At 41.7% G+C, this 26,754-nt stretch overlaps 1 protein-coding gene across 1 annotated transcript in view; it reads right to left on the reverse strand.

Annotated features, from left to right (window-relative positions):
• The window catches only part of RGS17 (regulator of G-protein signaling 17), a 101,107-nt gene extending 81,736 nt beyond the window's left edge, over positions 1-19,371 (reverse strand). The window contains exon 1 of the mRNA XM_005684926.2: positions 19,230-19,371. The gene's annotated coding sequence lies outside the window, so the exon portion shown is untranslated. The remainder of the gene's footprint in view (positions 1-19,229) is intronic.

Consider the following 26,754-nt stretch of genomic DNA (forward strand, 5'->3'; position numbering starts at 1 on the left):
TGGGTATTAGGTGCCTGAGAATAAAAACCAATCAGGGACAGACAGGCAGGCAGGGAGGAATCAGGGAGTGAGACATGCAAAGTATTTGAATTTTATCTGTAGGTGATAGGAGACAGTGCATGCTTCCTAACTCTAGGGCAGCATCAGGAGTAATATGCTTGCTCATCCTGGCACTGGTGTGGAGGACAGGTGGACAGAGAATGCTGCCAAGGAGCTCAGGCAAGATGCGGACAGTGAACTGGAAGAGCAAAAATGGGGAAATGGGGCAGAGGTAAGAAGTTCCCAAAAGGCAGAGTAAGCCTTGGTTGGGGATAGTTAGATATGAGCAAGGGTGTGATGGTTGTGGTGGGGAGGATCAGTCAAGGTTGACTGCTGGAATTCCATTGTGGGTGACTGTAGATGCCACCCTTGGATAAGAATGTGGAAACGGAAAGGGTTTGCTCATGCAGAAGACAATATAAGTGTCTAAATGAAAAAAAAAATAAACTATGGAGAAAAAAAGAAAGAACATGTGTCATTGTTATGATACAGGCAGTTTCCAAAGAGAGGCCACTTGGAGGAGGCCAGATGAGGGCTCGTGAAGGTCTTCGGACTTGAGCTTAGACCTTCAAAGATGGTCGGGATTTAGGAATGTGAAGGGACATATGTACAGCGATCCAGGCAGAAATATGTCGAGCAAAGGCACAGACGTGGCAGAGCAGAAATCACTTTCTGGAAGTAAGCATATATATCGGTCTTTGCAGGTAGAAGGGGGAGGGGAAGAAAGAAAAGGAAGACGTTCATCCTCCAACAGTGCAGACTCTGCCTCTGAAATCCTCCTTTAGGAGGAGGCATTCACTACGTTGTAAAGCATCCAGATCCATGGTCGATCAGCAACCCCAGATGACTAGTGGGAACCAACATAAACATTGTGATGGCATGACAGTGATCTCATCTGAATCTTACAGTTCTTAGGCATGCTAGGATTCAGGAGTTCACGAATTAGCTTTACGGCCATAGCTAGGATTCAGTTCTCCAAAATCCCACCTCAAGATTAAACACACATTTTAGCAGTATAGTATTATATACTAGGAGAAGGCAATGGCAACCCACTCCAGTACTCTTGCCTGGAGAATCCCATGGACAGAGGAGCCTGGAGAGGTACAGTCCACGGGGTTGCAAAGAGTCGGACGTGACTGAACAACATACACACACACACACACACACACACACTATATACTATAATCACTGGCATGTCAAGTATTTTGCAAACACCTCTTAACAGCATTACAGTTATATTTAAAGTGTCAAAAAAAAGTTTAACACAAATGTAATAATTTATTTAAATTGATTTCATTTTACTATGAAGTCTTTAATTGTTCTTTTAAGTTAAACTAAATTATATAATACAATTTTCACATTGTACAAAACAATTACTGGTAAAAATAAACTTCTTAAAGTATGTATCATATTTTTTATCACATCAGGCACTATGATAATTACATTTTAATTCCTTCCCCAAACACATAACTTTAAAACTTATTATTTTAAAGTCTCAGCTGTAAAAATATCCCTTCTTCTGTTGTTGTCCAGTCACTCAGTCATGTCCGACTCTTGCGACCCCATGGACTGCAGCATGCCAGGCTTCTCTGTCCTTCACTATCTTGCAAGTGGCAATGGAATACTCACACATTTGTAAAGTCCATCATTGTAAAACAAATAAAACCAACCAAAGCATTAGCTATAGTTACTTATTTTCTTAGAATACATTCAGATTTCTTTGTTTCATTTCCCCTTGGTAACAATCAAATCCCTAACAGCTCCTGATAAGTCTTCATTTCTTGCTTCAATGCTATCCTTGAAAACAAAGGCATTCCATGATTCTGTATATGTCATTATGAACCAAAATAAATCACAGATACAAGAGGAGGTCAGATTGCTCCACTTTAGGAAATATTGTTTCTCCTATAATTGGAAACTTTGCATACATGTCAGTTACAGGGAGATCTGCTAAACATCTGTCAAAAAAAAAAAAAAAAAAAAAAGAGTGCCATATCCTTCCTTGTAATTTTAAGCTGCCTTTGGTTCTTCTCTGTTACAGCTTTATTCATTTTTATTCACTTCACTTCCATTCTGGCTCCACACACTATACAGTTACCATATATAATTTTTCCAGGAGCTTAGACACAGTAAAACTGCATTCCTATCTTACTACCTAAATACGCATTTCAGGAACATATTTCTTTTGGTTTTCTACCTCTGTTAAATATGATCTAAATTTTCTGATGCTCCTCAAAATTCTCTATCAGTTCATCATGCTCTCAATTCTCTGAAATGTACCTCCGAGCTCAGAACACAGGGAAGCAAGAGCAAATGTGAGAAAGAGCTAAGGGATGAATATAAAACAGGCGGCTCATTCCTGGGAAATTCCTGGAGGGAAGTCCGATTTCTTGCCGAAGAAAAATAAGCTCACTTCTCCCCCTGGTGCCCGGAACTTGGGATGCTATCAGCTCTATTTCCTTGAATGAGGGAAGGCAGGAGCATGGACCTTTGTTGGCAAAGTAATGTCTCTGCTTTTCAATATTCTATCTAGGTTGGTCATAACTTTCCTTCCAAGAGTAAGTGTCTTTTAATTTCATGGCTGCAATCACCATCTACAGTGATTTTGGAGCCCCCCAAAATAAAGTGTGACACTGTTTCCACTGTTTCTCCATCTATTTGCCATGAAGTGATGGGACCAGATGCCATGATCTTTAGCCTTATTTATTTGCAATTAATGGAGGAGTAAAATAAAATATTAATATACATAAACATGTATATTATACACAGATATCTATTTGGTAGCCCTGCTTTACAAAGGACCCTGAATGCCTTACAAAGGATTCCCTTTATGAATCAATTAAAAAAATCAAAGATCAAACATATATGCCTCCTAGAGACAGGCATTTTTGTTTGTTTTGTTTTTTAATAAATCTGAATCTCCCAGAACAGAGCCTGTCACTTAATAGATACTCAATAAGTTTGGCCACCTGATGCAAAGAGCTGGTTCACTGGAAAATACCCTGATGCTAGGAAAGATTGAGGGCAGGAGGAGAATGAGATGGTTGGATGCCATTACTGACTCAACGGACGTGAGTTTGAGCAGACTCTGGGAGGCAGGGAAGGACAGGGAAGCCTGGCATGCTGCAGTTCATGGGGTTGCAAAGAGTCAGACACGACTGAGTGACTGAACAACATCGACAAAGTATTTGTTAAAAGAGAAACTTCCCTGGGTGAGTCATACACAAACGTCTGCTTCTCATTCAGCGTCAATTCTCTTCTACTTCACAACTTTTTTTTTCCAAAATCACTTGTTCTCCATCCCCAAATTATTCCTACAGAAGCCAAATGCAGTGGGACATTAGAAACAACCAACCCCAAGACATTACACAAAGTGAAATTGATTTCTGCTTTGTGGTTTGAAAGACCTGCAGTTAAACACTGATTCCTTCCTTTCGTTTTTATGATCTGAACTTTAGTTTTCTGTTTATCTCTCTACTTTTGAATGACAGTTCACTACTCTGCCTTCAAATAAGAGAATGAAAATAAACGGAAATTAACCTTATTTCATATCACATTCAAAAGACTGCTTTCCCAGTGAATTTGTGACTTTTGGCACTCAGTTTCATTTTGAAATTTGTATTCATAGCTGGTCGAAACTATGGTAATTTACTTTTGCTCATTACACAAGGCAACACTTATTAGATTGACAGCCCCTTGTGGAACAAGTTAACAAAATATAAGTAGAAAATTCTTTGTTCACATTTTTACGAACTTTTTTAACAGCCAAACATTTGGTCAATTGACTAAATAATACACTTAATATTATGATCAAAATTCCTCATTCAGCATGCAAGGAAAACTAGATTATTATTTTTATTCTGTCTTCTAAGCTGAAAAAACTTTTTGTCATTTTGGATGTTTCCAGTAAAACCATTAGGAAAAAAAGCAATTTCTAACATTTTTTCCAGGACATCTTTCTTCTATCTATGAGCTCAAATATTAGAGTTGAGATGGTAGAAAAAAAATTATTTTTGTGGACTCAGATAGTTTCAAGGTACCTTTTGAGCTTATTATGCTCCATGATTCTAAACTTCCTTGTCTGTCTATAACCTTGGGGAAATTCCACTACTTCTAAAATGCTATACTTGTACCCTAGAGTCTGGAAGCCAAGCCCAAAATGGGGCTCAAATAATCACAGTTTCTTTCAAGGATTAGGTCTAACCTTGAATGAATGAATGATGAATAATATATGCTATTTCCCAATATTTGCTTTTGTTTCCATATAGAAACATTTTACATTTCTCAGGGATGAATAAAAGCGATGCTCCAGGAAATTTCATAGCATTCCCCCGGAACTTTCTCTGTTGATGATTTTGCTTCTCACAACCAGCAAACCTAGTCCTCTGTAAACCTAAAATAAATGTTGAAAAACACTTTTCCTGGGTTCTGCTACCCACCTCAGGCTGCCATGCCCTCTCCTCTATTTAGTCCTCACCTCTCCATAGTTCATTCAAACAACTGGTCTACATTCCTTGTGCCTCGGTTCACCTTTCATTCTGGCTTCAGTCTTAACATCAGTTAGGTTCATTTTCTTCTCCAATACACAGGTGCTTGCTTCTTTCAAAGGGCACCTTTGCTTTTCTATTTGGATGTCAGTGAACTGATTTATACCTGAGGCAATTATTATGCGTTTCTTGGACCACCCACATACACCTCCCCCAACAATGACACTCCCCAGCACAATAGGGGTTTTATTGTTAGCTGTCTGGAGGGACCCGTAAAAGGAGGTACAATTAATAACGAAGTACTTTAAAAAAGAGTCCTGCAACATTATTTATGCCAAAATAGCAAACAATATTTTTGAAAGATAGTCTTCAAAAGTTAAGAGGGTAAAGTTAAACAGTCTCATCTCAAAGGAGAAAAAAGAGAATTCGCCACAAAGTAGGGCCCTTTGTGGGCTTCCCAGGTGGTGCAGTGGTAAAGTTTCACCCCCTAATGCAGGAGGCACAAGAGACATGGGTTCAATCTCTGGGTCGGGAAGATCTCCTGGAGCAGGAAATGGCACTCCTCCAACATACTTTCCTGGAAAATTTCATAGACAGAAGAACCTGGCAGGCTACAGTCCATGGGGTTGCAGAGAAACAGACATGAATGAGTATGTGTGTGCACCCCCCAACCCACCCCCCCACAGGGCCCTTTGTGCTCTCCCCACTTATGCTCCGCCCTCCCTTAGAACCTTGATCAATGAACTAATATACATGAACATAACATTCATATTAGGAACCCTGCTTCTTATAAGTGGAAAGGCAAGTGTACAGAGAATCTGTGCTCTTCTTCCAAGTCCGAGTGTTCTTAAAATTCCCAGAACAAAATCTGTCATGAAGATAATCATCCTTCTCAGCTAGCACTTTAGGGAGAATTTATTTCATTCCCAGAACCACCATTCGTTTAGTTTATCCCATCAATACTGAGCTGAGTTCCTCCCCATCCACAAATCATTCATTCCTTCCACACACGGTGCACCTGCTCTGTTCTTGGCATTTCCCGGTGTACTAATTTGCATTCTCCTTGGAAGAAGGAGGAAGACATGATAAATCAAACAACAGTACAGTAAAGGCTGTGGGTTAAATAAAGTAGGCTATTATTAAAGAATGACAGACCAAAGGAGGAATAAGGATGGGCCAACATTAGAGAGTACAGAAAAGGTCTTTAAAGAGGTGACATTTGAACTGAAGTGTGGGTGATGAGAAAGATCAAGAGGAGAGTTGTTTACGTCCAGGGAGTGGGTGTGCAGAGGACCTGAGGCTTCAGGGCATGTAGTGTCTTCTCTCCCCTGTGTTCCTGGAATTACCCTAGAGTCTCCTAGTGAGAATGCCCTTCCTTTTAATGCTACCTCACATGCTGATTTTTCAGACTCAGGAGTAACCAGACGCCTGGCAAGTCTCAAATTATCACTGCCTTACTGGCTTTTACAGACTTCATCTTAATACTACATACTTGACCTTCAAGGGCTTAAAAAAGAAACTAATTCAAAGCAAGCCAGCATCTGATTCAGCAGCACCATGGTAGTGTAATATGCTACCGTTCCTTAACTGAGAATCCATAGGATATACAATTCACAGAAATTCATGCCAGGGGAAAAAAAGACTTCTGAAAGACTGTTTTCTTCGTTTACCAGTGGGTTCCAGGTAACCTGTCTGGTTAAACCCTATTACTTTGGTGGTTGGAACTTGAGAGCTGAAACTGAGTGCTTCTGTTATGACAACATGCCCATCCATGTTCTGGGCCATGCTTACTGCACACCCCGCCCCCCATTTATTTTTCTCTGTGGCTTCTTACCTATATATTGTTTACTTTTCATTGCCCTCTGTGAAAGTGCTTTTGTTTAAGTTGCCCCAAACCTTTTGGAAACAGAAAGTATATAAATCATTAATCACAAGTGCTTTCTAGACAATCCCAAGGAATTTCCTGATCTTACCCTCTCTGCCACATGACAAAACCAGCTGCTCTTCCTTCCCTGTCTCTTCTCCAATCTTTTTTTGGGAGAGAACTATAAATATGAATGAAACTGGCTAAGAGTAATTCCACTTTCTTGATTTCATGGTATACTACAGTGCCTTCACTCTCTTTTTTAAATTAATTTTTACTGGAGTATATTGTTGCTTTACAATGTCATGTTAATTTCTACTGTACAGCAAAGTGAATCAGCCATATGTATATATATATCCCCTCTTTTTTGGATATCCTTCTCATTTAGGTCACCACAAAGCCCTGAGCCGGGTTCCTTGAGCTACACAGTAGCTTCTCATTCATTATCTATTTTATATTCAGCCATAAAAAGAAATGAAGTTGGGTCATTTGTAAAGACATGGATGGAGCCAGAGTCTGTCATACAGAGTAAAGTAAGTCAGAAAGAGAAAAACGAAAATCATTTTCTTTTTAACACCTTTTTTTCCCCATTCTGATCATTTTACGAATGAATGTATTGATATATATGTGCATGTATTTTAGTTTCCTTCTTTTCCCACATGCCCATTCAACATAGATACTCTACAGGATTCTATTCCAGGTTGCTGCTGCTCCCTAAACATTTTTTCCTGGTGATCACTTACTACCACCACCAGTAATAAAAGATTTTCAAGGTTTATCTCTAGCTGAAACCTCTCTTCTGAGTCTATATTCCAAATTCTCTGGAGCCATTTGAACTGTGGAGTCAGAATGAGACCTTGCCGTTCTTTTCCCCTCCAAACCCTTAACTCATCTCCATAACATCTCTGCCAACTGTTGATCCACTGAGCATTTGGCAGTAAACTCATCACTTTTCAAGGTAGCGCATCTACCAAGCTGGCTTTGACTGTTAAACAGTTATTCTCAATAGAACAGCAAAATCTATCTCAATGACATGTGCCCACTGGTTCTAATGCTATTTTTAAGACAGTGGTAAAGACAGTTGGTGATGGAAGCCTGGCGTGCTGCAGTCCATGGGGTCGCAAAGGCTTGGACATGACTGAGCAACTGAACTGAACTGAACTGAACTGAACTGAAAAACAGTGGTTCAGTGGTAAAGAATCTGCCTGCAGTACAGGAGATGTGGGTTCGATCCCTGCGTCAAGAAGATCCCCTGGAGAAGGAAATGGCAACCCACTCCAGTGTTCTTGCCTGGAGAATCCCACAGACAGAGGCGCCTGGCAGGCTACGGTCCATGGGGTTGCACAGTCAGACACAACTGAACAGCTAAACAACAATAACAAACAGCTAAGTTACATTAAATGCCAAATTTACATTTGATACAGGGCAGTGTCTGTATTATCTCCTTACTACTCTGCCATGTGGTTTTGTTATTCCTGTTATGTCACTGGGGCAATTTAAAATGAGTCTAATCATTTCACATGGCTCTTCTCCAAATGGAGAAACATACATATTTCTCTAGGGAAACCACTCTACTCCAGGTTAAAAAAATACAAATGCCTCCAATAATCACTTCTCCCATGAATGACTGGTTTCTGTTCATTTTACTATTTGTATCACAAAACTCTAACGAGGGTGTCCAGAAGGAAAGAAATTCAAAACAGCATTCTAGTTGTGGTTTCGGAGAAGGCAATGGCACCCCACTCCAGTACTCTTGCCTGGAAAACCCCATGGATGGAGGAGCCTGGTGGGCTGCAGTCCATGGGGTTGCTAAGTCGGACACGACTGAGCAACTTCACTTTCACTTTTCACTTTCATGCATTGGAGAAGGAAATGGCAACCCACTCCAGTGTTCTTGCCTGGAGAATCCCAGGGACGGCAGAGCCTGGTGGGCTGCCGTCTATGGGGTCGCACAGAGTCGGACATGACTGAAGCGACTTAGCATCAGCAGCAGCAGTTGTGGTTTGAAAAATGCAGAACAGTACAGAAGTGTCCTTAACTTCCTTCTAGACGCTCTGTGCCTCTACTGACATAGCTAAGAGCAGACTTGTTGCTTCCTACTGAATCAATCGGGCTTTTAATCAACAACCCTGATGGATCTGGCAAAACCTTCCCCAAGTTGAACTCAGCCTCTTCATCAGTTTGGTTTCTCCAGGTCTTAATGGCATCTGCATTACCTAGGTACACAGGCTCAAATCTACGTTGGCTTTAAGGGTCTTTTCACATCTTCTAAATCTCAATGGTGACCAAGTCTTGAAAGCTCTGAGTGGAACAGGTTTTCATGATATCATCTTCCCAAATGCCTTCAGTTAGCCTTTGGATATTTTCCCAGTTCAGGCCTCATCTTCTCTCACCCAAAGAGCTGAAATTGTGTCCCTGCTGCCTTCTCCTCTCCTCTCCCCAGACCTGACATGTCCAGTCTTCATTGTGATGTCCTATTTATTTGACACCCATGGCACTCTGCCCCTATCAAGGACGATGCTAGCTTTTCACTTGGATATTAATACCTGCCAGTATCTGTCTCCTCCTCAGCTTTATCCTGTGATTTCCTGCCCGTACTTTGTATTTCTGGAAAACTGTGCCACAAAGTATTTTTTGACTTTCCCTAGTTCTGTGCCTTTCTTTCTTTACATTGTCTCTGAGCCTGGAAGGCCATTCGTTCTCAAATTTCCGTCTTTCAGTACTTTGAAAAAATGTTACCGCCTCCAAAAAATGTTTACCAGATTCTGGTCTGAGCACCTAAAATGAATCGAAAGTTCCTCACAGCATTTTATTTCTCTCCTAGAACACAATAGTAATAGCAATTTACATATCTATTTTCTATCTTCAACTAGTCTTTAGGTTCCTTCGGCCTCAGCAGTGACTTATTTAATGATACTACTCCCAAGTCTCAGTGGTAAAGAATCTGCCTGCTAATGCAGAAGACGCAGGGGACTCAGGTTTGATCCCTGGGCTGGGAAGATCCCCTGGAGGAGGACAAGGCAACAAACTCCAGTATTCTTGCCCGAAAAGTCCCATGAACAGAGGAACTTGGCAGGAGAGTACCATCCACAGGGTCACAAAGAGTCGATCATGACTTAGCAACTGAGCACACATATTTCCAATTGCAGAGTAAGGCTCCAGTGAGTTGCATTAATTGTGAATAAAGAGGCAGGAAACAAAAAGAGTGAGAGGGATGAGTAGCTGAATCTGAAGGTTAGCTGGGAATAGAATGCAAATTCTTGGAAAACCAGACCCATGTGGGCCATTAACAGGTGCACCAAAAGACCGCTCTTTTCCCATCATTTCTGCCTGTTCATAATTTAATTTTTTAGATTGTGGGGTCCAATGTCAAGCACAGTTCCAATTCTTCCTTCTTTTTGCATGAAATCTAACCAGACTTGACCAGACTTGGACTTTCCTGGGGCTAGTGGTCAGGGGCCAGAGCACTCAGTGCAACATAGATTTTGGTTGTAATCAGCAGCTTCACTAAGTAATTACTTTCAGTGTTTCTGCTAAGCCATAAATCCACATTCCCTTAAAAATAATCTCCTCCAAACACACTTGTCACTCCCTCAAAGTCTTAATAAATAGTTTGGACGTTAAGTCATCCTACCGTCCATTGCTCAATAAAACAATGTGCATTTATTCATTGCTGGTATTTTAAAGCAAAATGTAAAGATCTCTTTGTTACACACACAAAAAAGTTAATTTTATGCAAGATGGACTTAGGAGTAGTGACATTTAAAAAGAAAATTTGGAGCAGATTTTCTATCAATGCAGTTGAACTTGAGTATCACCTACAAGAATTTTTAACTATTCAATATAACCTATGTCAAGTCAAGAAAAGTGCTCTGCATTTTTTTCCATCCTGGAATTAACACTTATTTAATGAAATTCTACCTCATGAAACACCACTTGTATTACTCAGATGTTCAGTCAACGAAAAAACTGAATTAAGGGGAAAAAAATTACCTTCTTAAGATTAGACCGCATGAATTTACAGAACTGGAGGTGGTTACATCATACCGCGGAGTTACATAATAATGTACTGAATGACATTATACCTTAAGAAGTACTAAGTTTGTAGCTAATAGTCTCGTTTTCTGAGCCCAGTCTTTCTGTTTTTCACTTGACTTTAATTCTTACCTCAGTGTACCTCCCCTTGGATTTTCAAGCATGTATTTTCCCCTCCCAGCATTTGGCTATGACTACACAAGCATCAGGTCAGTTACTTCCTGCTCTCAACTCATAAACAAAAAGGGAAACCATACCCATATACTCAGACGCTGAGACACAAAAATCATCTTTTTAAAATATTAAACTTTGGTGACAAGTCCAATGTACAAGAATTTCTCTATCACTTGCTTTTCAGCATAAAAAATTATACAGAAATATACAGCATAGCTATCCCTTAGTGCTTTCAAAAAAGATACTCATTTTCCTTTGGTTTTATCTAGTGAGTATTGACCACACAAAACGCATAGGTCACCAGCAAAATGTTGTGTAGTAGTTCTGAGTGAAATAAATTGAGAAATAGGTTCAAACCCCAAATTACTACAAATGGTTACTTATTAACAGCCCAATTAAAGCTTTGAAGATAAGCCAAGTTAAATCTGGTGGCTGAAATGAGGGTTTAGCTATTTTCAAGTTAATTCATTCATAATGCCAATTCTTTCATTACTATATATAGCTAAATTAACTATACATTCACAGCATTTTGCTAGGAAGGACTTAAAGCCTTCACCCTGGTTTTACAAATGATATCAAATCATCCTAGATCAGGAAAAATCTAGTTGCTAGACTCAGAGATCACATTAGTGATTTCAACAAGTAGGTGCTAAAGATGGCTTTCTTTAAAAACAAATTTCTTTTTTTTCATCTCTGAAAAGACTATTCTGGATTTCTGGTCAATCGTGTTGGTTTAGTTGCTAAGTCATGTCCAACTCTTTTGTGATCCCCATGGGCTGCAGCCCACCAGGCTCCTCTGTCCGTGGGATTTCCGAGGAGAGAATACTGGAGTGGGTTGCCATTCCCTTCTCCAGGGGATCTTCCCATCCCAGGGATTGAACCCAAGTATCCAGCATTGGCAGGCGGATTCTTTATCACTGAACCACCAGGAACGCCCTTCTGGTCAATTTACTATATTACAAAAAGTTTATCAGTGAAAGAACTGCTATAATATTGGGGGAAAAAATGACAATATATTTATTGTATGGGAAATGTGGGTCCTGAGGAAGGGTAGGGTTATCACTTCCTCTATCTTCCTTTGCTTACCCCTCCCCCAACATACCAAATAATATCCCAATGATCACTCAGGGTAGCCTTTAAGTGAGGGGGAGAGGGGTAGGCAGAGTACACCTGTATGCAGACAAATGCGGTCACTTTAAAGAGGGAGATCTGGGAGCTGGGGTGGGTCCACAAAGACGGCTGAGCCTCAGGTCTTCTGTGGTTTGGACTTGGTGGCTGGTAAATCAACCACAGAGCTCCAGCGAACCACTTCCTATTTTCCCTTCCCCTTATCTGAGCCTCTGCTTAGAGCTTTCTTTAGCAGCAGAGATTTCTACACCTGGAAGTCAATGAGCCTAAAATTCCTAAATCCTCAGGAGATCCTTTCTCATTACTTCCACATCATCTCTAGTTATGACTTGTAAACTTAGAACAACCAGGGCTCAACTGATGCAAACAAAATAATACTAAGTTGAAGAAGCTTCTATGTGAACTTGCAGAAAGAGGCCATGTTTAATCTTTTTTTTTTTTTTTTTTGTATCCAAAATCATATCGCAGGGGCTGGTACATAATATATGCTTGAGAATGTTTATGAATGAATGAATGTTCACTTAACAGGTTGGTTAAACAAGCTGCTCTGGAAAAAATAACCCAGCTTTCATATTAATTAAGGACCCATTAGTCAAGACAAATACTGACAAGAAACAAAAATGCCTTAAAGCACTTACCATCTACTGGATGCTTCTTGGGTTTATCTTAATTATTTTAATTATTCTTGGGTTTATTTTTCATTCTTTAACTCTAGTACAGTATATAACAGTTGCATGTGTGTCCAAAGTCACTTCAGTCATGTACTCTTTGTGACCTTATGGTTGTGACCTTATGGACTGCAGCCCAACAAGCCCCTCTGTCCATGGGATTCTTCAGGCAAGAATACTGGAGTGGTCTGCCATGCCCTCCTCCAGGGATCTTCTCAACCAAGGGATCAAACCCGTGTCTTTTAAGTCTCCTGAACTGGCAGGAAGGTTCTTTACCACTAGTGCTGCCTGGGAAGTCCCATAACAGTTGCATAGTGATTGTCAATACATGACAAATTATGGACATCATTTCATTTAATCACTCAACATTTTTAAGATATACACAATCAGTCTTTAATTTACAGATAATGATACTAAGACTCAATAATGTTAAGGGTAAATCTCTGGCTGTTTGAATCCAAAGTTTGAACTCTTTCTACCAAATTGCATTCACTGTTTCTAAAGTCTCTTTCAAGGGGAATTTTCCGTATGCTTTTTCACACCCTTTAAATTAAATCACACAGTTGCCACTCTTGTTACAGCAGACTTTCAAACCTTTGTTGATTTTGATTAACTGAAGCCTGAAAAAGGAAAAGAGTTGAGGGAAATAGGGTGGAGATATGAGGTAGGTTTCCTAGAACCAAAATGGATTTGTAAAATCTCTAGATTAGATAGCCTGTCATAATATGCCAAAAAATATAAAAACTGAGCCCCTACCATTTATTGAAATACAGACTGTTGTCAACTTTCACAAAAGAATTTTCCTTGAATTTAACTCATGATGCCACTGGGAAGTCCCAAGATAATTAAAGAAATGAAATAAACACTTACCTGCTCATTCATTTATGTCATAATTTCCCCTGGGTTGTGTCTGTTTAATGTAATGCCATGGCTCTTGAATTATAACCTTTGTATTTCAACAGCCAATCAGAAGTTCCTTGAAAAGCCTGTGACCTAATCCAAGGAAGTAAATATTTGCTTTGTGAACCACATTCATCGTCTATAATAAAATTATATTTATTGACACAGAGTTTTTTTTTTTAATCTCAAACACAAAGTTTAAGGAATTCAGAGAGATTTTAGATGTTTATTACTCATGCTAGAATTTCAAGAATAAAGCACTTACAGAGTTTAGCCAATAACGCCTGCATATCTAGTAAACAGTAGAGCAAGAATGCGAATCCAGTTCTGTTTGAAACTTTGAAGCTTTTCTGTTCCACCAGACCTCACTGTTCCTCCCACAGGGGCCTCTTGTTCATTATAAATTCCAGGTTCACACATTCTGTATTACTGAGGCTTTACAATATTTGATAAACTGCACCCAGTAATAATTATAAACAATTTTACACTTTCTAGGTAGTTTAACAGCTAAGGGGCTTTACAGATTTTCCAAGCTAAATATTTAAGCTTTTGAAACCAACTGTCTGTAGTCGCAGAATTTAAAAATTCAAAACCAGGAACTTATCAGAACACTCAATCACACGAAACACTACAGCACAAACTCATTAAGGTACCAGATTAGTCTCATCTTTTAAATATTTAAGTTTCACCTCCAGTTAAAAAATGAGGTAAGTTAGGATTCCAATACAACATGGCCTTATAATGAAACTTACTTGATTTCATTCTGGTGAGAAACTTCAATTAACGCTCTGAAGGACCTCTATCGACTTGCCTATTTCCTTTCAATCTCACTTATCTCAGGAAATCTCAAAAGTTTACACTGGCAACTGGCAACAGTCAATGAAAATCTAAAAACTTGTCATGCTGTGTGTTGGGTTGGCCAGAAAGCTCAAGTTTTTCTGTAAGGTACATCCTTCCTGTTAGTAAGGTGTGAGTGTACGAGCGTAGTACACAAAAATGATAGACCTCAGCGAGTAAGAGGAAATATGTACTTTGGAAGGACCAAGCATGGTGGCAAGTGGCAGTGAGTTATGGGCACCACAGCAGCCCTAATCGCATGGCTGATCCTTCTCCAGCCTTTGGTGATGTTTACTTCACTCCATGTGAGAGGGAGTCAGTTCAGCCACAATAATCCCAGCAGTCTGCCTCTTGTCTTCTTTGTCACTAAACACTTCCTTTCTTTGTTTGCTTGTGCCTTGTCTCTTAAAATTAACATTAGCATTTCAAATAAATAAAATCATTCAGAATACAGTGGACAAGGTGGCAGAGACCTGAACAAGTGATCCTCAAGACAAAAAAAAAAAGCTGCTGTAACCACGTCGAATAAAATTATAAGCATTCTTAGTTAACCAAAGAAATAAAAGTTTGAAAATATCATTTTCACACATCAAATTAGTAATGATTTCTTAAAAGATGATATTGCTTGGGAGAGATCTAGATATCCTAAGTATCAAGCCGAAAGGGAAAAAATGCCATAAAAACCTATGCCTAAGAATGCACATCACTTAAAACAGGAAAATACTGGAAATAACATAAACATTGAAAGATTAACTAATAAACTGAGATGCATAAGGTGAACTATTTTGCAGTCACTAAACTATATTAAAAATACTGATTTCAATTTCTTGGAAAATGCCAACAAAGTAATGTCTGTTGTTTGTAAAAGCAAGTATGAAGCTCTATAATGTGATTCTAATTCTTAAAAAAAAAAAAAAAAATGCCTGTTGATTCATAGGAAATGAATTGGTCGTAAACTGCCCCATATTTCAGTAGCAGTTTTTTAGGCTTTGGAAGACATGCTAGGCACATACCCAGCACTTTATATACACTGTACTATATTTACGCTTGCAAACGTCTCAGGAAGTGGGTGTTCATCCCTGCTGTTATATCTGAAGAAATTGAGGCTCAAAGCAGGTAAGTGACTTGACCACGGTGACAAAGCTATTAAACAGAGGAGCCAGGACAAAAACTAAAGTCAGCTGGCCCCAAAGCTTGTGTTCATCATGCCCATGCCTGCCTACAGGTAATTTAAACTTTAATCAAAGTTTGAAACAGATCAATAATAGCAGTATTATGGCAAAAACATGAATATTCACAAAGTGACAATTCTAAAAATGGCTTCCTCCAAAGATGCAGGACTATGAACCTGATCTTTAGAATTTCAAACTACTATATTTGGTAATGAACATGAGCACTCTTCTAAACAAATGTAAAAATCAAGGAAATCTTTTGTGATCTTTGCCAACTGTGCAAAATTCATTCATTGAATAAGCTCTTATTTAATATTTGCCTGTTGCCAGATATTATGCTAGGTATTGGCACAGCAGCAGGAATAACAAGAGAAAGGAATTTGGAGGGGGGGATATTAGGGAAGTTTTTTGGGGGAAAGTGGAGATGGGAAGAGATGGTGAGGGTAAATATAATCTAACATTAAAAGACCTGGCTACCTAAATCTAAGGACTGTTTCATTTCTTTAACCCTTCCGTAAACATTTATAGTATTTCTGAGGATTCAGGTCACTCCCTGGAAATAACATATAATTTTAAACCTCTATAATGAATTCACGCTTATACTCTACCTGTAATAATCAAATGAAATAAAATACTTTTTACTATCCTGTTACCTGATGGCTCAGTGGGTAAAGAATCCACCTGCAATCAGGAGACACAGAAGATGTGGTTTTGATCCCTGGGTCAGGAAGATCCCCTGGAGGAGGAAATGGCAGCCCACTCCAGTATTCTTGCCTGAAAAGTCCCACAGACAGAGGAGCCTGGTGGGCTACAATCCAAAGGGCTGCAAAGAGTTGGACACGACTAAGCACAGCACATCAGCAACTTTATTCGCATCCACTGTGTGTACAGTGGTCCTTGTATTTGCCCTTCTGGGTGGTACAATATATTGTCATTGTCAAGTAAGCAGAGTTGGGCTATCCGAAAAAGAATTCTCAGCAGAAATGCAGTTGGATAGGTTTCCATCTCTTTTGGCTTTCCTTATCCATGCCCACCTTTCACTTTTCCAGAAAAGCCTGTGTATTTTAGCAAATGGATTTCTAGATGAAGGCCACTATCTCTACAACTGGAAATTAACAGGTAAATGCTTTCTTACTTTTAACCAGAATTTTCTTACAGTCAACCAGAATTTTTATCAATTTACTTTTGGATTTGGCTGTTATAATAAGGTCAGATGGGTGAGGATATAAACATTTCTCCTTTTCTTCAAAGGCCCTGACCCTAGTGGTAAGAAATGTTAAGGAATTTTTAAAAATTATTACTATTATTATTATTTTAAAAAGCCTAAGACGTTTAGGACACTGTAGTGAAACTGTCAGTCGCTCAGTCGTGCCAAATTCTTCATGAGCCCACGGACTGTAGCCCACCAGGCTCCTCTGTTTGGAATTCTCCATGCAAGAATACTGGAGTGGGTAGCCATTCCCTTCTCCAGGGGATCGTCCCAATCCAGGGATTGAACCTGGGTCTCCTACATTGCAGGCAGATTCTTTACCATCTGAGCCAACAAGGAAGCCTAGATCTCTGTAGAAAGATCCCTAAAGGCAGAGAGATATCTATTTGAGCAGGAAAAGCTGGATGCCTTATTAATGAACAGGAATAGCAAATTAACTCTTTTTGTTAATTCTCTTTTGTAGGGACTGAAAACCAAGGAATAGTTGAGGAGCCAGAGCAAGAGGGTAGAATTTGGCATAACAAACACCTTCTCTTGCTTGTTTTGTAAATTAGGTGGGTCTCTTAATCTTTCATTCTACAAATTCAGGAAGAAGGATAAAGTGCCCATGGCTCTGAGATCAGGTGGCATTGTCATGGAGATTCATCTCATTTAATAAATGATACCATCCAATCCTTTGTAAATAAACACTTTTCTCATCTCCCAAAACTGTTAAATAAACTACCCTACCATGATTTCTTTAAATACAGTTTTTTAGATTATTAAAAGAGTGAATGTCTACTCTCCCATGAGTGCGCTAATTATTGTTTTAGTTAATGCTAACAGAAAAAACAGCTTAATAATAGTAACTTAGTTGGAGGAGGTCAAACGGCTCATTCATTTGAATTAACGAATACAAATCAGCTTTTCATTAGGTATTAGTGCAAAATGTATGTTTCACAGATAACTGCTATTGTTGTCACAAGAAACAATACAATTTACCCAAAGTGTTTCACAGTTTTCAAAAGTATTTAATACACATACTGTCTAGCAGCTATGAAACCAAGACAGAAAGATTATTTCTCATTCCAAGAGTGAAAACTGTTTCTCATTTCTCCAATTAAATGATTTTCAGAGGGTTCATCACCCGGAAAACCAGTGTATGTGAATGCCGGAAATGCAGACGACAGTCTCAGAAACGCTTATTTTAAACGGGAATCAAACTACAAGATTGCTCTCATTATTATTTGTGACAACCATCCCATGATGGAAAGGGTCTGGATGTATAACAATTTTTAAAAAGAAAAAGAAACAACTGTGGGAAGACTGCAAAGTTCTCTAGACAAACCTTCGAGTGCCTCTTTTTAAAGAAGGAAACGTTTATGTAAAAGGTCAGAGTGGCTAGGAAAGCTACTATGCCAGGAGCCAGGGTCAGTCTTGCCAGAGCGACCGAGATTGTCCCAGGTGAGTGGGTGTCCCTTCAGGGGTTCCGGACGGAGGTGGGGGGCGCAGGGCGTGTCCCCCCGCACAGTGGGCATCTTTTTTGGCGAAGGCGACCCCTGCCCTGTCCCCAGGAGCCCAGGGACTCCCGAGGCTGGCGCGGGCTGCCGGGGAAGCCCTGCCAGCAGCCTCCCGCTCGTCAGGAGCATCTCCCCATCCGTGGTTTCCGAGACCAGCTCTGTCTCTCCGCCATCCTCAAGTCCTCCGACATTTTTCAGAGACAGGGAGGCAGGGAGTAGAGGAAACGGCCGAGTGTCTGCACCCAGCCTCTGCCGCAGCACAAGAAGAGGCAGAGGAGGAGGAAGGCTGGCGAGTCCGCCGCTATTAAACTGGAATTCTAGCGATAATGGAAAGAATCAGCATCACCTATAGCAAGAGTCCCGGATACACCCACCCGGGCAGCGGCTAGGGGTTTGGTGGGCGTTCCACCTCCTCGCCCCTGGATGGCTGTGAAATCTACTCCAAGCAATGCACACTGGAACTCCCTTTCCTCCGACCAAAAGGAGGGGAAAGAACAAAAGAGAGGCCCCCATCCCCTACACACACACACACACACACACACACACGCGCGCGCGCGCGCGCGCACACACACACACACACACACCTCAGCTATTTTACCGACGCTCAAGGTATGCATTTTTGCACCGACTCCACCCCCCTCCCCTTACACCTTCCCCACCTGCATTTTCCCAAAGGTAAAGAAGGAAGAAAATTCCACCCCGAGGTGCTCGTTCGATTGGACACTGTTAATTTCACATTCGGTTTGCTAACAAGCAGCAGACCAGATCTGCGGGACCTTGCGCCCCCGCAGGGGTCTCCCGCCGCCGCCGCCGCCGCCGCCGCCCCCCGGCCCTCGCTCGGATCCCCAAGGCGCCGGCTCTCCGTTGGGGGAACCCGACTGGAGGTTCCCGGGGCGGGCAGGACACTCGCCCAACGGGTCCGCAGCAGCCGGAGGGCGACGAGCGCACCGCGCCGAGGCTGCAACGCGGGATTCAACTTCCCAAACCGCGGCGCGGCCCCCGCTTCCTCCCGCGGAGCCCCGGGGCGGCCCAGAGACCCCCCGCGCCACCCGACTCCCCAGCCGGCGCACCGACAGTTGCACTCTCCGCCCCCTCTTTCCTTCCCCTCCGCACCCACCCCCTGTTACCTTTAAAAAAAAAATGCACCCATCGGTGCAAAGCAGACATTTTGATGCCACTGACTTAGCACCGCTCAGGATCGGAGGCAACATCTTACCCAGTCGCCTGGAGGTGTGGGCAGCGCAGCGATGGGTCCGGGGGCGCGGGGCTGAGCGGCTCAGTCCTCTAGCGGAGCCGGTTTGCTGCCATCCGCCCAACTTCAGCACCCGGCGGGCGAGGAGAGAGGGAGCCAGGCGGGGATGAAGGGGCGGGGGGGAGGGGGAGGGGGGAGAGGTGGGCGGGGAGGGAGCGGGCGCCGCTAGGCAGCGCGCATGCGCCCCGCGGGCGGGCGCAGCCCCTCGCCCGGCTCGGCCGGAGGTGCCGCCGCGGCCCCCGGCCGCGTGAGTCACCGCCCCGCCCCTCCCGGGCCGCCGGCCCCCGCGCGCCCGCCTCGCCTGGGCGCCCGCTGCGCTCGGGGGCTCGGTGCGGAGCTCCGGGTCGCCGCCCCTGGGGTCCGCGGCTTCGCGGGCACCTTGGGAGACCTGGGAGCCTCCCTGGATGAGACAGGCTCTCGCGCCTAGACGCCTTCCAACTTCAGGTTCCCCTGCAGCCAGCGTTCATCTTGAGGTTTAGGAGATGATGTGAAAGCAGAAGCCTGTCTTTTAAGAAACAAAACAGGTGCAAGAAGGGGAGGTGGGGGGGGGGGGGAGTGTCCCATTGGAAGCCGTCCCTGGGGGTTCAAAGAAGTATGAGGTTAAATTAAGCAAGTGTTGCTTCCCAGGGGACTCTACTTTTATCAAGGGTTCTTTGTTTTACTGAAGTCCTCGGCCCGGAATCTGACCCTCTTCCCTAAGAATGATCGCAGGTGCTCTCTCTCGGGCCTGGGCATATGTCTTGTCTCGGACATCAGGACCCCTGGAGCCAGAGTTTTGAGTGAGAGAAGCTGATGACAGGGCAAGACTCCTGGATTACTAGCTGAGGTGTTGATGCTCAGGTGGAAGCAGCCTTCCAGGTCAGCTCCATAGCGATCAGGTCTGATAATTGTGCAGTTCGCAAGCGGAGCCCAGCTTGATAGTGAAGGAGCTTTGGGTACTTACTGCATCCTGAGCGTTAGATTGCATCTCCAATGATTAGACTGAAGTGTTTGTGAGGGTAAATTAGGGAAGCGGGTGTCTCTCTCTTCAGATGTGACATCTGTGGGAAGAGAAGTGAGTTCCTGGCAGGAATGATTAGGCTTCCCCCACCCCCCCTCATTCTTATTTAAAACTGATTGCCTGTAAATATGGGCTTCCCAGGTAAATCAGCCCGTAAAGAATCCACCTGCTAATGCAGGAGATACAAGAGACCCGGGTTCATCCCTGGGTGGGGAAGATCCCCTGGAGTAGGACATGGCAACCCACTCCAGTATTCTTGCTTAAAAATTCCATGGATTGAGAAGCCTGGCAGATTACAGTCCATGAGGTTGTACAGTTAGACTGGACTGAGCACCCTGCACCCTGTAGATCTATATGGTTTCCCATTGCTGTGTGTTCATACATTCAAACACTGTTATTCTTTCAGTCTCCTTTACCCAACACCCACTTAGACTCCCGCATCCACCCCCTTCTCCACTGAATTGTGTCTGCTTGCTCCAGGGCCTTCCTCTCTAGCTAAACCTGACTTTGAGTACTAGTGCTCTTCACAGGGTATTCCCTGGGTTTGTGCTGGTCTGCAGATTGTTCCATATTCATCTGTGGTGAGAAATACCTATAGAAATTGAAAGAAAGAGAAGAAATTGAGAAGAAAATGATAGCAATTTGGTATTGCCTTGGCATCCAAGCACATTAGTTAGTTGGACTTTATTTTGTTTTATTCGTAAAGGTTTTTGTTTAATTTTACTAGAATATTGGTCCACACAGGGTGCATCGAAAATAAAAAAGTCGTCCAAAAAATGGTTTGAGTAGCACTACATTCTGGCAACCCACTCCAGTACTCTTGGCTGGAAAATCCCATGGACAGAGGAGCCTGTTAGGCTGCAGTCCATGGGGTCCCTAAGAGTTCAGCACTACTGAGCAACTTCACTTTCACTTTTCACTTTCATGCATTGGAGAAGGAAATGGCAACCCACTCCAGTGTTCTTGCCTGGGGAATCCCAGGGACGGGGGAGCCTAGTGGGCTGCCGTCTATGGGGTCGCACAGAGTTGGACACAACTGAAGCAGCTTAGCAGCAGATTTATATCTCCATCTGACCTCTCACAGAGCTCTTTTACATCCTCAACTGCTTTCACATCACTGTGTTTGTGCTTAGTCACTCAGTTGTGTCCAATTTTTTGCAACCCCATGAATTGTAGGCCTCCAGGCTCCTCTGTCCATGGGGCTTTTTCGAGCAAGAATCCGGGAGAGGGTTGCCATGCCCTCCTCCTTTTACATCTCTACTTGAAGATAATTATGATAGTTTTAATGAACAGTTACTATGTGCTAGGTACTGAGTAAATGTTTTGCGGATACATATCTTATTTTCTCTAAAAGATTGATATTCTTACTATGTTTAACAAGGCTCTCAGAAGCAGAACTTCAAATATCCACCCCCTTCCAAACCTATTGCTCTTCTTATGGTTCCTACCCAATCACTCCAGCCAAAAATTTAGAAATCATCTTTGTTTTGTCCCCTTTACCCCTCAGTTCAGTTCAGTTACTTCAGTTCAGTTCAGTTCAGTCGCTCAGTCGTGTCCGACTCTTTGCGACCCCAGGAATCGCAGCACGCCAGGCCTCCCTGTCCATCACCAACTCCCGGAGTTCACTCAGACTCACATCCATTGAGTCAGTGATGCCATCCAGCCATCTCATCCTCGGTCGTCCCCTTCTCCTCCTGCCTTCAGTCTTTCCGAGCATCAGGGTCTTTTCAAATGAGTCAGTACTTCACATCAGGTGGCCAAAGTATTGGAGCTTCAGCTTCAGCATCAGTCCTTCCAATGAATACTCAGGACTGAGTTCCTTTAGGATTGACTAGTTGGATCTCCTTGCAGTCCAAGGGACTCTCAAGAGTCTTCTCCAATGCTTCAAAAGCATTGATTGTTCAGCGCTCAGCTTTCTTTATGGTCCAACTCTCACATCTAATTTTTTACTCCTAGATCCGATTAATTAACAAGTCCTGTCATCTCTAAAAAGGTGTCCCCAATTCATCTACTTCTCTCCCGTCCCATTGCTGTAGCCTCAGTCTAAGCCTCTGTCAACCCATTCTCCGAACAGTAGCCAGGTAATTTTTAAAAAATATAACCAGGTCACATCATGCTTCTCTTTAAACTCTCTGGTGAGATTTTGTTGCACTTTAAATACAAACCCTAATCCTTACCACAGCAGAGAGGTTTCTATTTAATCTTGTCCCAGCCTGGTTCTCTTATACCATGCTCAACTAGGCCATATCTTTGAGTGCTAGAGCCACATTGCCCTGTGACTTTTACTTTCCTGAATAAGTCTACTTGCTGTTCCTTTTGTCTGGATGCCTCTGCACCCCCGCTACCCCTTTACATAGTAGGCTCCTAAATACCCCACAGGTCTCTGCTGAAATATCACCTACTCCAATAGGCTTTATCTAACCAACTACCCAGTGTAATCTACCCCGGCATTCTTCTCTGTTGGATCCCCTTGCTTTATTATCTTCCACACATTATTCACTCTCTGAATCAGCTTGTATTTGTTTACTTGTGTATTATCTCCTCATTCCCCTCTTAGAAGAGAGTCTTTCATTGTTTTAACAAGATTCGACACATCCTACATACTCAGTATTTAGTGAATGAGTGCATGATTGAATGAATAAATAATACACTGAGGAAGAATATTCTGTTTTTCCTGACACTTCCTCTTGGGTCCTCCTTGCTGCTGGTCAGAATCTCTTGGGTCCCAGAAGTGCAGAGATAGACCGTTTTGTTTCCTCTGTCCCCTCATCAAAGACAGCTCCATGGAATGACATACGTTTCAACTCAATGCCAGAGTAGCATTCCTAGAACCAACTTTAAAGCAAATATACTTGATAAGAAAGAGATCCTTGCTTCTGTGAACGTCCCTAAATTGTAATCATGGCTGTTTGGGCAGTCGCTTGCACTTAGGACAACTTGACTCTTCTGCTGATCATTTACTTGCTGAATCCTAATGTTACTGCTTGGTGACTTCCTTTCCTAGTTGTCGGATGTTATGTCATCCTTTATATGTTAGCCAGAAGCTTCAGTGACAGCACTCTAGGAACTGGATGAGTTGCCACATTCTAAGTGTTAGAGAAATAAGTGGAACCAGCCGCTTCTTAATGATGTTCATCACTGCAGCCTCTGGGTCTTAAGAACCATCCAGAGTGCCAGTGATAGCAAATGATGGCCACGTCAATATTTCAATTCAATAAACTTTATTAAGGCCTATGATAGCCTGGAATTATGTTTTCAAGTTTATTTCACAAAATGTTGTGTAAAATGATTATAAATGACTCAGAAATGGATTTCAGTTCATTTTGGACATAGAGATGCCTTCTTTTCTTTTTATGTGGAATTTCAGAGCTCCCTTGGCTTAGCATCATTAAACAGCTGTGTGGTAAATATGAAAAGCAGCATTTGATCATGAATATTTCGATGACATTCTGCACGTGTTTTTCACTGAATCTGGATACAGCAGCAGATTTTGGTATAGGAGGCACACAGGAGATTTGAATACAAGGTATTTGCAGACAGGAGGAATTGGAAAAGTACAGAGCATCAGACTATTTACAGTACATTTACTCATAATTAGGAATCCATCTCAGTTAATTTGGTATCCTTCATCTTTACATTTTATTCTCTCTTTTCTCCCATGCCTGCTTATTTAATGATTGCTTTTCTTTTGAAAATGGAGGGAAGAGGGAGAAGTTTTGCTTGAATCTAGGAAACCCTGATTGTTCCATCCAGACAAACTTCTCCAGAGTGGATTGTTTCATCCAGACAAAATTCTGCAGAGTGGAATGTGGAAGGATAGTTTGACTGTTTAAATACCTTTTTTCTTTATTTTTAGTAAATGGGGCTCATTATGTTTCTTCAATTGGTTTTGATCAAACTTCAGAGACAGGCTCTTCTTAGGGAACTTATTTAGGATGGAAACCGAGTCACTGTGCTATACACCTGAAACTGACACACCTTTGTAAATCTCCTATACTTCAGTGAAAAAAAGGGAAGTCATAAAGCTAAAAAAAGAGAAGTGTGCAGGATGAATCAGAAAAAACAGAAAAATACTTGTATTTCTTTGTTAATATTTGGAGATGAGAAAAAGGAAAGAAGACAGTCTGTTTCCCAAATATATAAATGAGATGTAGAGTTACACATTTCATATATATTTTATTTTTTAAATAAATCATTGGTTGTTAATATCCCTTTAGTTGTTTAACTGATCGTTATTGAACTTAGAAAGCTCAATAATATTCTTTCAGAGTAGCATGAGTGAATTTATATTTCAGTGCCATTGAATGAGCCCACAGAAGTAGATATAAACACCTTCATGTGGTTTTTATCAGTTATGCCCAACTCTGCACACCACACATTCCTGCAATGGCTTGGCAATATAGAGTTTTTTTTGAGTCATAATATCAATAACCTCAGATATGCAGATGACACAATCCTTATGGCAGAAAGTGAAGAGGAACTAAAAAGCCTCTTGATGAAAGTGAAAGAGGAGAGTGAAAAAGTTGGGTTAAAGCTCAACATTCAGAAAACGAAGATCATGGCATCCGGTCCCATCACTTCATGGGAAATAGATGGGGAAACAGTGGAAACAGTGTCAAACTTTATTGTTGGGGGGCTCCAAAATCACTGCAGATGGTGATTGTAGCCATGAAATTAAAAGACGCTCACTCCTTGGGAGAAAAGTTATGACCAACCTAGATAGCATATTTAAAAGCAAAGACATTACTTTGTCAACAAAGGTCCGTCTAGTCAAGGCTATGATTTTTCCAGTGGTCGTGTATGGATGTGAAAGTTGGACTGTGAAGAAAGCTGAGCACCGAAGAATTGATGCTTTTGAACTGTGTTGTTGGAAAAGACTCTTGTGAGTCTCTTGGACTGCAAGGAGATCCAAGTAGTCCATCCTAAAGGAGATCAGTCCTGGGTGTTCATTGGGAGGACTGATGCTGAGGCTGAACCTCCAATACTTTGGCCATCTCATGCGAAGAGTTGACTCATTGGAAAAGACCCTGATGCTGGGAGGGATTGTGGGCAGGAGGAGAAGGGGACGACCGAGGATGAGATGGCTGGATGGCATCACCGACTCGATGGACATGAGTTTGGGTGAACTCCGGGAGTTGGTGATGGACAGGGAGGCCTGGCGTGGTGCAGTTCATGGGGTCGCAAAGAGTTGGACATGACTGAGTGACTGAACTGAACTGACTGAAGTACTTTATAGAAGTTCTCAGTAGATGAAGGCCACATACTCACGTTCTGTTTGGTACAACAGATCTCTCATGTAATGTTGGACAACAGTCCTCTGCTCCACCATGGAAAAATAGTCAAGTGTTTATCTCACTTAGAGCACACGATAGTCATCAATTATTACAGTTAGATTCTTTGCAGATGGAGAAAAGTTCCAGAACTTAATGGTCAATGTTGTATTATTGTGAGATTTTTAAAAGTCTCTAGATAATGATTGCCTGATTGAGGAACAGGCTTCTTCTTTGTCAGACCTAATTCCAGAGCTTAATGAAGGAAGAGGGGAGAGAGGCTGTGATTTAATTTCTCATCATCTTTTCTAGGTTTGGCTCATGGCAGGGCAAGATCAGAGATGCAGAAAGCCAACACAGATCTTTGTATTTATGTGTATGGAGAGGACTAGTTTTCTAAAGGTGTCTAGTATTCAAAAGGGTCCAAGTGATTAATTTTTGAGTCCCATATTGACATATACTTAAGTTGCAGATCAGAAAATCGATACTCACATTGCCAAAAGCTTCTTAAAGTCTCCATGATTTCTTAATTTTCTTTGAACTAGTTTTATAGTGTGGATATGTTGATATAGTATTGAAAATCCTGTACAGTCTCACCTGTCTTCACACTTGAATATTAGTATCATTTACCTAAAGCTAAATGATTGCCTATTCAAGTTTCTTCCATCTAATCATTCATTCATTCATTCACCCATTCTCTTAAAATGCTCTTAGAAAGCATCTGTACTGGCATCATGGGGAACAAAAATACAGTGGAAAATATTGTAGTGCTCATTGAGAATTTATAATCTAAGTGAGACAGGGTTTACTTCCATGAAGTTACCAGAAGAAATCAATGAAAACACTTAATTTGTTTTTATCTTTTTTCCAGGAAGGAGACAAGAGAATGATGAAAAAGGAAACTGTATGTTTTGCAATCAGAACAGTCAACTGCACAGCATAGAAATGACACAGGATCAAAGCAGCCCATTAAAATGCACCCAAAGAACTTTCTTTGTATTGCCCAGGACTGATTTTGAATGGTTTTCATATTTGCAGTAAGAATCCAAAGGATTCTTGAGAATATATTTAAATAGAAAGTTACTTGATATACTTTTGGTTGACAGCCACTTGGAAAATATTAAGGGCCTTCAATACGCAAGGCCTTGTGCAAGGCTCTGTGAAGTTTGTATAGATGAATCAGAACCTAAGAAATGAAGTGGTGATCATGCTGGGGAGC

The sequence above is a fragment of the Capra hircus genome, chromosome 9 (genome assembly GCF_001704415.2).
Source record: "Capra hircus breed San Clemente chromosome 9, ASM170441v1, whole genome shotgun sequence".
Classification (NCBI taxonomy): Eukaryota; Metazoa; Chordata; class Mammalia; order Artiodactyla; family Bovidae; genus Capra; species Capra hircus.